This window comes from Sapajus apella, unplaced genomic scaffold, assembly GCF_009761245.1.
Source record: "Sapajus apella isolate SASKATOON/1434 unplaced genomic scaffold, GSC_monkey_1.0 scaffold86, whole genome shotgun sequence".
NCBI lineage: Eukaryota > Metazoa > Chordata > Mammalia > Primates > Cebidae > Sapajus > Sapajus apella.
Genome location: NW_022437026.1, coordinates 4,681,233 through 4,698,318, shown reverse-complemented (window position 1 = coordinate 4,698,318; position 17,086 = coordinate 4,681,233). Strand labels below are relative to the sequence as shown.

Genomic DNA, 17,086 nt, shown 5'->3' with positions numbered 1-17,086 from the left:
TCTTCCTCTTTCTCTCTTTCATTCTTTTCTTTCTCTCTTTCTTTCTTTTTTCTCTCTTTAAAAAAAATTTTTTTAGAGACAGTGAAAAGATGTCAGAACATAGGATTCTTAGTTTTAACATGTTTGTTTCTATCTGATTTTAAAAATCCTTAGATTTGGGGTCAGATCTAGGTTGGTCTGAGTATTAGCTCCCTCCCCTGATGACTGAGTTACCTTGATTTTCTCTTTTTTTTTTTTTTTTTTTTTTTGCACATTAGTCTTCATTTCCCTATTTATTTGTAGCATTTTGAGGCTGCAAGGCATTTTTATGGCATACATATATTACTAGAGTTACATAAAAGTCACATTTCATTCTAAAGCAAAGATGGATGACAGCCTGTCAATCTCCATTCCCCCCAGTGAAGGCACAATGTGGAGTATAGTCTTACCAATATAATTTGAGATAGCAATTGAAGTGAGATAAAGAGTAGTTTAGTGTGTATCAGAATACTAAATGGGAATCAAGAGGCAGAGATATATTCCTAAAATTCATGGTGTAACCTTGAACATGTTAATTTTTTACTATTCTTATTCCTTTATGGTAAAACAAGAATGATATTCACATCTTATCTATCTCATGAGGATATGCCAGTGCTGTAGATGAGACCAGAGACAGGGGAAACAGCAGAGATGATGAAGGTTTCTGCCAATTTCCATTGTCAAATCTCTCATCATAACAATAAATGTCAACATTGAAGCACATAAGTACATAAGGCAAATATTATCAGATTTGAAGGGAGACAGATGGCAATACAATACTATAGAGAACTTCCACATCTCACTTTCAATAACATATAAGTCGCCCAGATAGAAAATAGTAAGGACCCAGCGGACTTAAACAACACTATAGACCAAATAAACCTAACTAACGTATAGCTAACATTTCAATGAACTGAAACATTAGACTACAAAATAAGCCTTAACCAATTTAAGAAGACTGAAATCATGAATTTGATCCTGCCATTTTGATACCAGCTGGCTGTTTTGCCCACTAGTTGATGCAGTTTCTTCATTGTGTTGATGCTCTTTACGATTTGGTATGTTTTTGGAGTGGCTGGTACTGGTTATTCCTTTCTATGTTTAGTGCCTCTTTCAGGAGCTCTTGTAAAGCAAGCCTGGTGGTGATGAAATCTCTGAGTACTTGCTTGTTTGCAAAGGATTTTGTTTTTCCTTCACTTATGAAGCTTAGTTTGGCTGGATATGAAATTCTGGGTTGAAAGTTCTTTTCTTTAAGGATGTTGAATATTGGCCCCCACTCTCTTCTGGCTTGTAGGGTTTCTGCTGAGAGATCTGCTGTGAGTCTGATGGGCTTCCCTTTATGGGTAATCTGACCTTTCTCTCTGGATGTCCTTAGCATTTTCTCCTTCATTTCAACCCTGGTAAATTTGATGAGTATGTGCCTTGGTGTTGCTCTTCTTGAGGAATATCTTTGTGGTGTTCTCTGTATTACCTGGAGTTGAATATTGTCCTGCCTTGCTAGGTTGGGGAAGTTTTCCTGGATGATATCCTGAAGAATATTTTCCAGCTTGGATTCATTCTCTCTGTCACATTCAGGTACACCTATCAAACGTAGATTAGGTCTTTTCACATAGTCCCATATTTCTTGGAGACTTTGTTCATTCCTTTTTACCCTTTTTTCTCTAGTCTTGCCTTCTCATTTTATTTCATTGAGTTGATCTTCAACATCTGATATCCTTTCTGCTCACAGAAGTTTCTTATTACCCACCTTCTGAAGTCTGATTCTGTCATTTCATCACACTCCCTCTCCATCCAGCCTTGTTCCCTTGCTGGTGAGGAGTTGTGATCCCTTGTAGGAGGAGAGGCATTCTGGTTTCGGGTGCTTTCATCCTTTTTGCACTGGTTTCTTCCCATCTTTGTGGATTTATCCACCTGTCATCTTTGAAGTTGTTGGCTTTCAGATTGGGTCTCTGAGTGGATGTCCAGTTTGTTGATGATGAAGTTATTTCCTTCTGTTTCTTAGTTTTCCTTCTAACAGTCTGGCCCCTCAGCTGTAGGACTGCTGAGGTCAACTCCAGGCTCTGCTTGCCTGGGGATCACCTGCAGCAGCTGCAGAACATTAAGGGTTGCTGCTAGTTTCTTCTGCTGCTATCTTTGTCCCAGAAGGATGCCCACCAAATGTCAGTCTGAGCTCTCCTTTATGAGGTGACTCTTTGGATATATGGGGGTCAGGGAGCTGCTTGAGGAGACAGTCTGTCCTTTATAGCTGCTGGGCAGGTACGTTTAAGTCTGCTGCAGCCGAACTCATAAACCCCTTTTTTCTTCCCCCAGGTTCTCTGTCCCGGGTAGTTAGGACTTTATTTATGAGTGTCCGTTGTGCTGCTGTCTTTTTATCAGGGCTGCTCTGCCCAGCGAGGAGGCAGCCTAGGCACTGTCTGCCTGCAGAGGCTTTGCTGAGCTGCTGTGGGCTCTACCCAGCTGCCGTGTGAACTTCCCTGCAGTCCTGTTTATACAGGTGTAGTTAGAACTGCCTCAGCAAAGTCTGCCAATCTCTGTAATGGCAGACTCTCTCTGTAATGGCAGGTTGCCTCGGCAACGGCGGCTGCCTCAGCAATGGCAGACTACCTCTGTAAGTAGTGGAGTGCATTGGTAATGGCGGACGCCCCTCCCCCACAGAGCTGGACCTTCCTGGGTTTAGCTGTGCTTGCTGTAAAACTCTCAACCCAGAGCGTTTCCAATTGCTGTTTTTTTGTGGGGTTGGGATTAGCCAAGCCTGATCACCTGGCTCCCTGACTCAGAGCCTTTTTTTCTAGTTGAACGGTAGACTCTCTCCCAGATGTTCCAGTTGCCTGTTGAAAAGGCGCCAGGATCTATGTGATTTCCCATGTGGCAACTCACTGCACCGGCTGAAACAGTGGTGCTGAGATTCATGGTGTTTTTTAGTCCAGGAATCTCCTGGCCTGGCTCCCTGTTTCAGTCCCCTTTTTAATCAGATGAATGGGCGACTCTGCCTTCCGGAGCTCCAATCACCAGCTAAAATGGTGCCTGGGCCTGTGTATTTTGTAAGGAGAACTACCACCCCGGGGTGCTAGCAAAGCAGCCACACCAGCCAAAGCAGCCATGCTGGTGACCCGTGGGGCTCCTCCACCTGGGAATCTCCTGGTCTGTGGGCAATAAAAATCCGTCTGGAAATGCGGCGTCCACTCACCCTCTGTACTTTCACTGGGAGCGCAATCCTGAGCTGCTCCTAATCGGCCATCTTGGTTCTCTTAAGTAAAATATTTTAAAGATTAAAACCATCCTAAATATTCATTAATAGGGGATTGATTAAACAAATTGTGGTATATCAAAATATTACATCAAAAATGATATGAAACATTCTTTTCAATTTTTTGTATTATTATTATACTTTCAGTTCTGAGATACATGTGCAGAATGTGTTACATAGGTATACATGTGCCATGGTAGTTTGCTGCACCCATCGACCTGCATTTACATTAGGTGCTAACCCTCCCCTAGCTCCCCACCCCCTGACAGGCCCCAGTGTGTGACATTCCCCTTCCTGTGTCCATGTGCTCTCACTGTTCAACTCCTACTTATGAGTAAGAACACGCAGTGTTTGGTTTTCTGTTCTTGTGTCAGTTTGCTGAGAATGATGGTTTTCAGCTTTATCCATGTCCCTGCAAAGGACATGAACTTATCATTCATAGTTTGGTGCCACATTTTATTTATCCAGTCTATCACTGATGGCCATTTGGGTTGATTCCAAGTCTTTGCTATTGTGAACGGTGCTAAATAAACATACATATGCATGTGTCTTTATAGTAGAATGATTTATAATACTTTGGGTATATATCCAGTAATGGGATTGCTGGGTCAAATGGTATTTCTGGTTCTAGATTCTTGAGGAATTGCCACACTGTCTTACACAATGATTGAACTAATTTACACTCCCACCAACAGTGTAAAAGCGTTCCTATTTCTCCACCTTCTCTCCAGCATCTGTTGTCTCCAGATTTTTTAATGATCGCCATTCTAACTGGTATGAGATGGTATCTCATTGTGGTTTTGATTTGCATTTCTCTAATGACAAGTGATGGTGAACTTTTTTTCATATGTTTGTTGGCCACATAAATGTTTTCTTTTCAGAAGCATCTGTTCATATCCTTCACCCACTTTTTGATAGGGTTGTTTGGTTTTTTTCTTATAAATGTGTTCAGGTTCTTTGTAGATTCTGGATATTAGCCCTTTGTCAGATGGATAGACTGGAACAATTTTCTCCCATTCTGTAGGTTGTTTTTTCACTCTGATGATAGTTTCTTTTGCTGTGCAGAAGCTCTTTCATTTAATTAGGTCCCATTTGTCAATTTTGGCTTTTGTTGCCATTGCTTTTGGTGTTTTAGTCATGAAGTCTTTGCCCACGCCTATGTCCTAAATGGTATTATCTAGGCTTTCTTCTAGGGTTTTTATGGTTTTAGGTCTTACGTTTAAGTCTTTGATCGATCTTGAGTTAATTTTTGTATTAGGTGTAAGGAAGGGATCCAGTTTCAGTTTTCTGCATATGGCTAGTCAGTTTTTCCAACACCATTTATTAAATAGGGACTCCTCTCCCCATTGCTTGTTTTTGACAGATTTGTCAAAGATCAGGTGGTTGTAGATGTGTGGTGTTATTTCTGAGGCCTCTGTTCTGTTCCATTGGTCTATATATCTGTTTTGGTACTAGTATCATGCTGTTTTGGTTACTTTAGTCTCATAGGATAGTTTGAAATCAGGTAGCGTGATGGCTCCAGATTTGTTCTTTTTGCTTAGGATTGTCTTAGCTATATGAGCTCTTTTCTGGTTTCATACGAAATTTAAAGTAGTTTTTTCTAATTCTGTGGAGAAAGTCAATGGTAGCTTGATGGGTATAGTGTTGAATTTATAAATTACTTTGGGCAATATGGCCATTTTCACGATATTAATTCTTCTTATCCATGAGCATGGAATGTTCTTCCATTTGTTTGTGTCCTCTCTTATTTCCTTAAGCAGGGCTTTGTAGTTCTCCTTGAAGAAGTCCTTCACATCCCTTGTAAGTTGTATTCCTAGGTATTTTATTCCCTTTGTAGCAATTGTGAATGGGAGTTCACTCATGATTTGGCTCTCTGTTTGTCTATGATTGGTGTATAGGAATGCTTGTGATTTGTGCACATTGATTTTGTATCCTGAGACTTTGCTGAAGTTGCTTATCAGCTTAAGGAGATTTTGGGCTAAGATGATGGGGTTTTCTAAATACATAATCATGTCATCTGCAAACAGAGACAATTTGACTTCCTCTCTTCCTATTTGAATACACTTTATTTCTTTCTCTTGCCTGACTGCCCTGACCAGAACTTCCAATACTATGTTGAATAGGAGTGATGAGAGAGGGCATCCTTGTCTTATGCCAGTTTTCAAAGGTAATGTTTCTAGCTTTTGCCCATTACATATTATATTGGCTGTGGGTTTGTCATAAATAGCTCTTATTATTTTGAGTTGCATTCCATCAATACCTAGTTTATTGAGTTTTTAGCAAGAAGGGGTGTTGAATTTTATCTAAGGCCTTTTCTGCATCTATTTAGGTAATCATGTGGTTTTTGTCACTGGTTCTGTTTATGTGGTGGATTACGCTTATTTGTTTGTGTATGTTGAACCAGCCTTGCATCCCAGGGATGAAGCCAACTTGATCGTGGTGGATAAGCTTTTTGATGTGCTGCTGGATTTGGTTTACCAGTATTTTATTGAGGATTTTCACATCGATATTCATCAGGGATATTGGCGTGAAATTTTTGTTGTTGTATCTCTGCCAGGTTTTGGTATCAGGATGATGCTGGCCTCATAAAATGAGTTAGGGTGGAGTCCCTCTTTTTCTATTGCTTGGAATCATTTCAGAAGGAATGGTACCAGCTCTTCTTTGTAACTCTGGCAGAATTCGGCTGTGAATTTATCTGGTCCTGGGCTTTTTTGTTGTTGTTGTTTTTTGGTAGGCTATTAATTACTGCCTCAACTTCAGAATTTGTTATTGGTCTATTCAGGCATTTGACTTCTTCCTGATTTAGTCTTGGGAGGGTGCATGTGTCCAGGAATTTATCCATTTCTTCTAGATTTTCTAGTTTTTTTGTGTAGATGTGTTTATAGTATTCTCTGACGGTAGTGGGTATTTCTGTGGGATCAGTGGTGATATCCCCTTTATCATTGTTTATTGTGTCTATTTGATTCTTCTATCTTTTCTTCTTTATTAGTCTGACTAGCGGTCTATGTATTTTGTTGATCTTTTCAAAAAACCAGCTCCTATATTCATTGATTTTCTTTTTGAACGGCCTTTCGTGTCTCTATCTCCTTCAGTTCTGTTCTGATCTTAGTTATTTCTTGTCTTCTATTAGCTTTTGAATTTGCTTGCCCTTGCTTCTCTAGTTCTTTTAATTGTGATGTTAGGGTGTTGATTTTAGATCTTTCCTGCATTCTCCTGTGGGCATTTAGTGCTATAAGTTTCCCTCTAAACACTGCTTTGGCTGTGTCCCAGAGATTCTGGTATGTGGTGTCCTTGTTCTCATTGTTTTCAAAAACTTATTTATTTCTGCCTTAATTTTGTTATTTACCCTGTAGTCTTTCAGAGCAGATTGTTCAGTTTCCATATAGTTGTGCAGTTTTGAGTGAGTTTCTTAATCCTGATTTCTAATTTGATTGCACTGTGGTCTGAGAGACTGTTTGTTACAATTTCCATTCTTTCGCATTTGCTGAGGAGTGTTTTATTTCCAATATGGTCAATTTTAGAATGAGTGTAATGTGGTGCTGAGAAGAATGTCTATTCTGTTGTTTTGGAGTGGAGAGTTCTGTAGATGTCTATTAGGTCAGCTTGGTTCAGAGCTGAGTTCAAGACCTGAATATCCTTGCTAATTTTCTGTCTCTTGATCTGTCTAATATTGACAGAGGGGTGTTAAAGTCTCCCACCATTATTGTGTGGGAGTCTAAGTCTCTTTATAGGTCTCTAAGAGCTTGCTTTATGAATCTGGGTGCTCCTAATTTGGATGCAGATATATTTAGGATAGTTAGCTCTTCTTGTTGCATTGATCCCTTTACCATTATGTAATGCCATTCTTTGTCTCTTTTGATCTTTGTTGGCTTAAAGTCTGTTTCATCAGAGACTAAGATTTCAACCCCTGCTTTTCTGTTCTTCTTTCCATGTGCTTGGTAAATCTTTCTTTATCCTTTTATTTTGAGCCTATGTGTGTCTCTGCACATTAGATGGGTCTCCTGAATACAGCACACCAATGAGTCTTGACTCTTCATCCAATTTGCCAGTCTAGGTCTTTTAACTGGGGCATTTAGCCCATTTACATTTAAGGTTAATAAATATTGTTTATGTGTGAATTTGATCCTGTCATATTGATGCTAGCTGATTATTTTTCTCATTAGTTAATGCAATTTCTTTGTGTCGATAGTCTTTACAATTTGGTATGTTTCTGTAGTGACTGGTGGCAATTTTTCCTTTCCATGTTTAGTGCTTCCTTCAGGAGCTCTTGTAAGGTAGAGCTGGGGATGACAAAATCTCTCAGCATTTGCTTGTCTGTAAAGGATTTTATTTCTTCTTCAGTTATGAAGCTTAGTTTGACTGGATATGAAATTCTGGGCTGAAAATTATTTTCTTTAAGAATGTTGAATATTGGCCCCCCATTCTCTTCTGGCTTGTAGGGTTTCTGCAGAGAAATCCACTGTCAGTCTGATGGGCTTCCTATTGTGGGTGATCCAACCTTTCTCTCTGGCTGCCCTTAACATTTTTTCCTTCATTTCAACCTTGGTGAATCTGACAATTATGTGTCTTGGGGTTGCTCTTCTCGAGGAGTATCTTTGTGGTGCTCTCTGTATTTCCTGAATTTGAATGTTGACCTGCCTTGCTAGGTTGGGGAAGTTCTCCTGTATAATATCCTCAAGAGTGTTTTCCAGCTTGGATTCATCCTCCCCATCACTTTCAAGTACACCAATCAAGTGTAGGTTTGGTCTCTTCACATAGTCACATATCTCTTGGAGGCTTTGTTTGTTTATTTTTATTCTTTTTTCTCTAGTCTTGTCTTCATGCTTTATTTCTTTAAGTTGATCTTCAGTTTCCGACAGCCTTTCTTTTGCTTGATCGATTTGGCTATTGATATTTGTGTATATGTTACTAAGTTCTCATGCTGTGTTTTTAAGTTCCATCGGGTCATTTATGTTCTTCTCTAAACTGGTTATTCTGATTAGCAATTCCTCTAACCTTTTCTCAAGGTTCTTAGCTTCCTTGCGTTGGGTTAGAATGTGCTCCTTTAGCTTGGAGGAGTTTGTTATTACCCACCTTCTGAAGCCTACTTCTGTTAATTTGTCAAACTCATTCTCCATCCAGTTTTGTTCCTTTGCTGGTGAGGAGCTGTGTTCCTTTGGAGGAGAAGAGGTATTCTGGTTTTTGGAATTTTTCAGCCTTTTTGCACTGGTATTTCCTCATCTTTGTGGATTTATCTACCTTTGGTCTTTGATGTTGCTGAGCTTCAGATGGAGTTTCCGTGTAGATGTCCATTTGGTTGATGTTGATGCTATTCCTTTCTGTTTGTTAGTTTTCCTTCTAACAGTCAGGCCCCTCTGCTGTCAGTCTGCTGGAGTTTGCTAGAGGGCCGCTCCAGATCCTGTTTGCCTGTATCACCAGTAGAGGTTGCAGAACAGCAAAGATCCTGCCTCCTCCTTCCTCTGGAAGTTTCATACCAGAGGGGCACCCACCAGATGCCAGTCAGAGCTCTCCTATATGAGGTATCTGTCGACCCCTGCTGGGAAATGTGTCCCAGTCAGGAGGCATGGGGGTCAGGAACCCACTTGAGGAGGCAGTCTGTCTGTTAACAGAGCTCAAGTACTGTGCTGGGAGATCCACTGCTGTCTTCAGAGCCGGCAGGCAGGAACATTTAAGTCTGCTGAAGCTGTGCCCACAGCTGCTCCCTTCCCCAGGTGCTCTGTCCCAGGGATTTGGGGATTTGATCTATAAATCCCTGACTGGGGCTATTACCTTTCTTTTAGAGATGCCCTTCCCAGAGAGGAGGAATCTAGAAGCAGTCTGGGTACAGTGGCTTTCCCTAGCTGCCCATGTAATATATTCCTAAATCTGTTGACATAAAAAGATAACTAGACTATATTCTCAAATTTTAAAAATTGAAGTTACAAACACACATGCACAAACATACACACCATCAAAAGGATATTCACCATAATATAGTAATACAGTATTAATTCTGACAGCTAAGATTCCAAGCAAGTTTTTAGTTTAATATTTTATACTGATCAAATTGTCTAAAATGAGCATATATAAATGCTATACTTTGGAAAATATTTGTAAAAAACCTTATTCCCTTCTTTTTAAAAAATCTTAAATAAAATCTAAACAGGATAAATGTTCCAAGAAAACTTGTGATGTTTATCCAAAGGCTTCTCTTTCTCCCCAGCGGGTGACCTTGGATCCAGAAGACCTGTCTGCTAGTTACAGAAGCAGGTTTTAGGAAACTTCCTGGAGATGAGAGAGAATTAGCAGCATGTGCTGCACGTAGCAGAAATCTCCAGCTGTAAATATTTAAGTGTCATTTTGGGTGTTATTTATATATTTGCTCAGCTGTCTGTACTTATGTTGTCTGTATCCTAGATGTGTTTTTCTATGTTTTGCCTTAACTAATGCTCTCCTGGGAAAGAACCAGGCTGTGAAATCCTTCATGTAGAATGCCAAGAGAGCATGACAAGCATTTGGACATTTGAGCAATGCTTTTGACACTGTTGACAAAGATCAATAATTATTTCAAGCACCAATTAGTGCAACTAATGTTCTTAATGTCATTGAAAGTGTGCCTGAGAACAGCTGGAAATCTCCTATTTCTGGTGTAACATCTTTCTCATGGGAATTACACCTGAGATTGGGAGGTTCCATTTTACAGTCATTTCTTTACCCATTAGCCCCAGACAGTGTTGCAAAAATGAGCACGTTCAGTCATCAAGTTCTTAGTCAAATGCAGACTGAACTGAAGCTAATTCTAACTGATCAATATTTAACCACGGATCATTCCTCAGTCCTGCTGGAAGAGAGAAACGTGCTGACAGGGGGCTTTTTGGCTCTATTTTTCACATGAATAGAGAAACCACAACCAGTTTCCACTCTCTTAAGGCTGTAAAAAGAATCTTAGCAGGAGTTTCTTCCCATCATATTTTATGTCTATATTTGGTTTTGGTAAAGATGAGTTCTCTCTGTGTTACCCCAGCTGGTGTCGAACTCCTGGGCTCAAGCAATTCTCCTGGGCACAGTGGCTCATGTGCAATCCCAGCACTTTGGAAAGCCAAGGTAGGAAGATCTCCCCATTTTAAAGACGGGGAAGCAGGCTGAGTCAGACAAGTTGTCCCTGATGTGTATCCTGAGGGCATTGTTCCCTATCTCCAAGAATGAAGCGGTTTTTCCCAGGAATGACTCTGTCAAGAGTCTATACACAGAGTATTTACTAAGGCCATGGCAGGAGGGCAGCTTAACCAAGCAGGGATGTCAGGGAGGCAGGAGTAGAGGTTGTCAAGGAAAACTTTATTTTCAACTCTTCTAGGTAGTGGCCAGAAATTGTTTTGAAAGACAGGCTTATGCCCAGGGGATGGAGAAATCCAAGTTTTACAGCTCCTGACCTTGAAGGTTTGTGGTACAACCTGAACACTAAGCTAATGTGCCATGTATCGTGGGGATGCCAACAATAACAGGTCAGGCTCCTCCATGCCATGCACGTGTGTGTGTGTGTGTGTGTGTGTGTGTGTGTGTGTATGTGTGTGAACCATCCTCAAAACAAAGCCACAATTACCATGGTATCTCCTGTGGCTCCACTTCTAGGGACGGCGATAGATACTGCTGCATGGAGAGGCTATCAGGCCCTGTGCTGGCATGCAGGGGGTCTCAAAGATCCATCTTGAACCTCCAAGTAGCAAGAGATGTATGCCATTTTAGATAAAAGCAAGAACGCCTAAGTATTATTATTTTTACATTTCTAAAGGAGTCTCTAGAATTTCCCTCACTCTTGTATCCCCTGACAGATCTCTCTATCAGATATAAAGGCAGGCAAATGATACCAGAGTGTGGACCGAATGCAGAAGCTGCTGGCACCCACGCAGGGACAGCAGATGAGCTACAGGCCTGGCTGAGGAGCACCAGTCTCCAAATTTGGGATTTCCCTGGCCCCTCCTATTTTTCAAAAAAAGGAACTACTCTCCCAGTTTTCAGATGCAGGAAATGAGGCCTAGACATAGCAGCTCCATCCACCTGTTGGTGACGCAGCCAGTGCTCAGAGCTCAAGGGAAACTACTAAGATGGGAGTTGGTACAAGCAAGTGCATCATCACAGTGCACTCTCAGTTCCTTCTCTGGAGCACCCAATCTGACAGATAAACCTTGTTCCCCCTATGAACACAGAACAAAAATCAAAATGGGATACTTCCAACTCATATCCCATCTCCCTCACACCTTTTCTAGTCCAAGCCAAAGCCCCGTTTCCCTATTCATAGACGGACTCTCAAACTTCTCCCTTCTTCAAGGGAGTTTTGTGAAATGAGATGGAACAGATGAGAAACTTTTTAGTGGTACAGCACTTGGGGTAGGCAAGCCCACTCCTTCATAGAAAATCAGGACGAAATAAAGGCCCAAATCCAAAAGTCTCTGAATTCCAATTCAGACCTGTGTGGTCTGCTATAGTAGCCGCTAGCCACATGCGGGGCTACTGAACATTTGAGAGGTGCTCCGTGCAACTGAAGGGCAGGATTTTTTTTATTTCATTTCATTTTAATTAACTTAAAGACTGATCATTTGATTCAGTTAGTAAAAGGCATAAGTACATATGAAGCAATTTGGTTTGCAAATCTGCTTCTTCAACCATCAATGTTATAAAACCTAAATACAGATCCAGTATTTCTAATGAAACTTCAGTGTCTGAACCTAGGTGTGCAATACATGTAAAAAACACACCAGAGTTGGAAGACTTCGTAGTAAAAAAAGGTACATCTCATTATTAATTTTTATATTGACACATGTCAATTTTAATGATATATTTTATTTAACACATATCTAAAATATATTGTGTTAAATAAAATACATTATTGAAATTATTTTCACCTATTTTTTTATGTGCGTAAACATGATTCCTGGGAAATTGTTAATTTCATATTCTATTTCTGTTGGTTCACTACTCCTGATGTTTAATGCTCCCAGGGATGGTGCTACAGAGGGAATATCCTGGCCCAGAGATTCATTCATCCCTCGCCCTCTCATGTTGCTAAAGGTCCCTCTAGACCATTTTCCAACTTTCTCTTTCCTCAGCACTGTTTTAACATGACTAACTTCAGGAATCTCAGCTTCCCCTCACCTTTATCCCACCAACGGCATTCCCCTCCTCTGCCTCCTGGCTTTTGAAGACCCATCTTCTATTACGAATAACCCTCGTCCGCACTCCTCATTCTCAGTGTTTCCCTTTAACACCAGCGTCTCTGGCTTTTTCTGACAATCCCTATCTCTTGAAACAGCTTCCTTGGAGATGGAGGAGAGAGATACCAAATCACATACCTGCTCCTTCCTGCCTGTCTCCCACCATCACCCCCTCTTGCTCCTGCCGGCTGGTTTCCACCTCTGTTCCTCCATCCCGTCTTTTCTCTGTTTCACTCACCCTTTCTCGGTGCCGTTGGATCTCAGGCTGGATTTCTAGACTGCATGGAGATGGAAATCTGCCTGCAGGGGTCTCCTGCGGGGGGGTTTGGGGGGGGCATTCACTCTGACAGCAGGCCCAATTGTCTAGGTTGTCTCAAGCCACCTGTGCCTGGGTCACTAAGCTGTTCCAGGCATTCCAGGAAGTCTACGGGTAGGGCTGGGAAGGGTTTCCCCCCCATAGACCTCACTCACCTTGAGAGAGTGAGGGAAACAGGATTAGGCAGAGACTGAACCTGAACTGTGCTGCTTTCCACTGAGGCCTCTTCGCATCCCTCGGGAAGCTGTGGAGCTGGGGCGGCCCTTCAGAGTCCCCCTGAAGGAAAGCAAAGAGATGGACCTTTGTATCCCTGCATCAACCAACTGGATCCAGGATCCCCATGTCCCCCAGGGAGTGGCAACCTGGTCTACACAACCCACCACTCAAATAATTCTCTCGAAAGCCCCCAGAGATCTCCTCATTTCCAAATCTAAGCCTGCTTTCTTGGGCACCTCCTTCCTGATGTCCCTGTAGCCGGGCCGAACTGAATATCCCTTTTCTCCTGAGTTCTCTCACCCTGCACAGTCCCGACCCTCCCGCGCGGCTTCTGTCATGGGCTCCTTCTCCTCCTTAGACTTAGCTTCTGTCTCCAGCCCTGTTCCATCTTTTCTACCCTCTTGCCCCATCTCTTCCCTTGTCAACCCAACTTCTTTCCAGATGATTCCAAAATTCGCATCTCTTGCCTCCACCTCTCTCCTAAGTACCACAGGTCATCCCACTGCATTTGCTGGATGTGTACCCCTGGACGAAGGTGGCCTGCTTCTCCAACCGAGCTCTCCCTGCACGAAACTCAACCTCACATCACTCCACGTCTCCTCCTGACTTCCCGGTTTTACCCCCTCTCTCCCACCACCCTCCTCCTCCTGCACCGCGCACAGCAAGCTCTGTGGACTCCTTTGCGGCAGCTTCTGAATTCAGGTCTTCATCTCAGGGGACTGTGGCCATCAGCTCCTTCCCGCACAGCCCTGTGCGAAGCCCTCCTCAGCGGCCAGCTGGGGCATTGAGAGCAATGGTGCTCTGAGGCGCAGTGGCGACCTTCGCGTTCCCTACCGGCCAGTAGCGGTGGCCTCCCTGACCTAGAAACCTGGTAAATGGAGATGCTGGCTTACTGCAGTCAAGTTTCAAAAGAACACGGTTGGATAAGCACAAGGCCACCGCTGCTCTGGAAAAAAAACCATTATGCACGCCCCTCTGCTAGGGCAGACCCACGTAGGGGCAGCTTTGCACCTCCACCGGGTGCAGGCTGGGGCGGCTGGGCCCTACCGTCTACTCTTTTCGCTTCAGATTAGGAAGAGTCCTGATTCCCTCTGGGCCAGGGAATGTAAGGCCGATGGTCCCCAGGACTCTGAGAGGGACATGGACGTGATGGGAGTCTTGGGGCGAAGGATGAGGAGTGGGGAGGCTCTCTGCATTCAGACCTTGTCCCTAAAGTCCCTGGGAACCTCCAAAGACCAACCTCTCCCAGGGGCCGATGTAGGCAGGGGGACGGAGGGTTCTGAGAGGGCGGATAGGGTGGGCGCTGGGGGCCACGGAGGGCAGGGAGGTTTGAAAGCCGCTCCTCCGCCCCTCACCAAGTCCATCCCCCGCTCCCCGCAGGTGGTTTCCCCCCTCGGCAGCCGCACAGTGCCCCTAACTCCACTTAATTCGCTCTGCGTGCTCTGAATCGCATGCAGAAAGGCAAACTTGCTAACAAAGAGGCTGCCCGCCCGCGTGCGGGGTTCCGGCCAGCCTCCCAGGCGAGGAGAACCGGCGCGGAGTACCGCCGCTGGGCGCGGGGGCGCGGGGGCGCGGGGCCGGCGGGAGGCGCGCGGACACTCCCCCAGCCGGGAGCGAAGGGGCGGACCCGGGCGCCGGCCGTGTGCGGTGGCCCAGCTCTCCGCCGCTCTCCGCCTCTCTAGGCTCGGCTCCCATCGCAGCTAACGGAGCCCCAGGTCCGGGCCGGGTAAGTGCGGATGGCGGCGGGAGAAGTGCGCCCGCCTGAGGCAGAGCGCTGGGGAGGAGGGAAGGGGGGCGGAGGGAAGGGGGAGGGGGAGGGGAGGGAGGCTGGGGGTCCGGGCGGGGCGGGCGGGCGAGGGGACGCCGGCTGTGGACAGGAGTGGGGCAGGCATCCCGAGGGACGCGGCGGATGGGACCACGCGTTGGCGTGCGCAGGGGCGCGCAGCTTAGCGTCTGTAACCACACGCCGGAGTCTGCCTTCTGCACTTGTGCGTTGGGAAGAGCTCTGGGTCTCTGAGAGCTGTGTGTGTGCCCTCCTGGGACATGGTTGTTCCTCTTCAAAATGTCATTCTCCTTGTCCACCCTGAATTCCATTAGCTGCCTCTTGTGCATAAGCTTAGGCGACAGGCTCAAAGCTGCTTAGCTAGATGTGGACCGGCCTTGGCCGCCTACCTCCTGCAACACGGGGTTTGCTCATTGCTGGCAGCTGCTGTGTGCGGTGCTCATTGTTCTCGGCGGGTCGGGCTGCCTGTGCAGGGGTGTCCCGTGTTCCCTGGGCACCTCTGTGTATTTGTGGGAACATGACTGCAGGCCCTGTCACCTGTGTTTGTGTGCCCCTCCCTGCACATGCAGCTGGCTGGCCCCTACGGAAAGGAGGGTGTGAAGGTTCTGAGGTGTAGAGCTCTCATAGGTGATATGTGCAGTTTCAACGGCGCATTTGCTGGAAAGTGTGAAAGAGAAGCTGCTCCATTGGGTTCGGCTGGACAGCATCTTAACATGGGTCTCAGCTGCTGTGTGTGCAGGAATAGTGCTCCAGGGGTCTGCAGTGTGTGGCAAGTATTCTGAGGTGGGGTTGTGAGAAGAGGCAGCTTCTAGAAAAAGTCCTAAGTGCACTCTCGGGTGTAGGGTGTATGCAGGTGGAGGGTGGGGTGGCCCGAGAATGAGGGTGGTATTAGGCCACGGCGTGTTCAATTTGGGGGCAGCTGACTTGTAGTGGAAAGCAGCAGATGGAGCCTGGAGACCTAGATTTGAATTGGAACTTAGTGGTTGTCACTGCTTCATTTGCTTTGTTGCCTGAAAACATCATCTGGGGCTCAGTTGCTTTGTGTGAAGAATGGGACTAATAGTCACTGGCCTATCTCCCTAGGAATCTGGAAGCTCCCATTAGTTAACGCCTGGAAGTGCTTTGGCAGCAGCAAGGCTCCTAGGGCCAGGGACACAGCTGGGTCACAGGTGCAGAGTTGGTGGTCTGGGGCTGGGGAGTGCTTGGGTGGCCTGGAGCTGCTTGGTTTGTGGATAGTGGGGGAGCCACTTGCAGGCTGCCTCCTGCCACATTCAGCACAACAGGAGTGTCTGACTCTTGCATGTAAAATATGTACAGACCTGTGTAGTTTCTCATAGTTCTTGTATGAATGCCTTCCACAGCACAGGAGGAAAACTGGCTTTGATGTCTTTAAATCGCCCTGAAGCACTTTTCCTTTCCAGAGAGCCATCCTCCAGATGAACCAGTGGGCTTACGCCTGCCATCTTGCTTTTACCTTTATGCCAAATGAAGCAGTAAGGAGCATGCTCCAGTTTACAGCCAGAAAGACAGGAGATGAAGAAGCTTTCCCAGCCAAGGTCACAGGTCTAGGGTGCCAACAACTGCGGAGCTCTTTTGGGGTATAGAGACTTCAGATCCAGGGCCAACCCTGGCCTCAGCTTAGGAGGGGAGGGGAGGGAAGAGTCAGGCCAGATAGCGCCAAACAGCAGGACTTGATCTGGTGGTTTGATTGCCCTTGGATGACATCTGTCACTGAGACTTTTTTTTTTTTTTTGAAACAGAGTCTCTCTTTGTTGCCCAGGCTGGAGGGCAGTGGCACCATCTCAGCTCTGTGCAACCTCCACCTCCTGGGTTCAAGTGATTCTCCTGCCTCGGCCTCCTGAGTAGCTGGGATTACAGGCACGTACCACCACACCCGGCTAATATTTGTATTTTTAGTAGAGATGGAGTTTCACCACGTTGGCCAGGCTGGACTCTAATCTTGACCTCAGGTGATCCGCCCACCTTGGCCTCCCAAAGTGCTGGGATTATAGGCATGAGGCACCATGCCTGGCCCACTGAGACTTCTTTATATGTGGTAGCTGTTTAGTAATGTTTGTGAAAGCAAAGAGCCCTGGGTGGAGGATGCTGGAAACCCAGGTTAGGTCCCAGCTGTGCCCATGCCCCGCCATGTCCTGGGGAAGGCTGCTTTGCCTCACTGGGTCTGCTTCCTCATTGGTCCAAATCAGGGCATCTTTCCAGATTGTCATTCTGATCTCAGTTGTGTCTCACTTCCTCGGAGAGGCCTGTCCATTTCCCCATCTAGAGTGGCCACCTCCTCATCATGGTCACATTACTTC

General features: G+C 45.1%; 2 long non-coding RNA genes across 2 annotated transcripts in view; one reads left to right on the top strand and one right to left on the bottom strand.

Moving 5' to 3' along the window:
• Positions 1–9,281: 9,281 nt before the first annotated feature.
• LOC116534130 lies at positions 9,282–12,706 on the bottom strand. Its single transcript, XR_004261600.1, has 3 exons — positions 12,692–12,706; positions 12,395–12,555; positions 9,282–9,582 (listed from the first exon to the last, which is right to left on the bottom strand). It is a non-coding gene; the product is annotated as an uncharacterized LOC116534130 (long non-coding RNA).
• A 1,911-nt stretch (positions 12,707–14,617) lies between these two features.
• Positions 14,618–17,086, top strand: part of LOC116534227 — a 66,340-nt gene continuing 63,871 nt past the window's right edge. The window contains exon 1 of the long non-coding RNA XR_004261635.1: positions 14,618–14,711. This is a non-coding gene — a long non-coding RNA (uncharacterized LOC116534227). The remainder of the gene's footprint in view (positions 14,712–17,086) is intronic.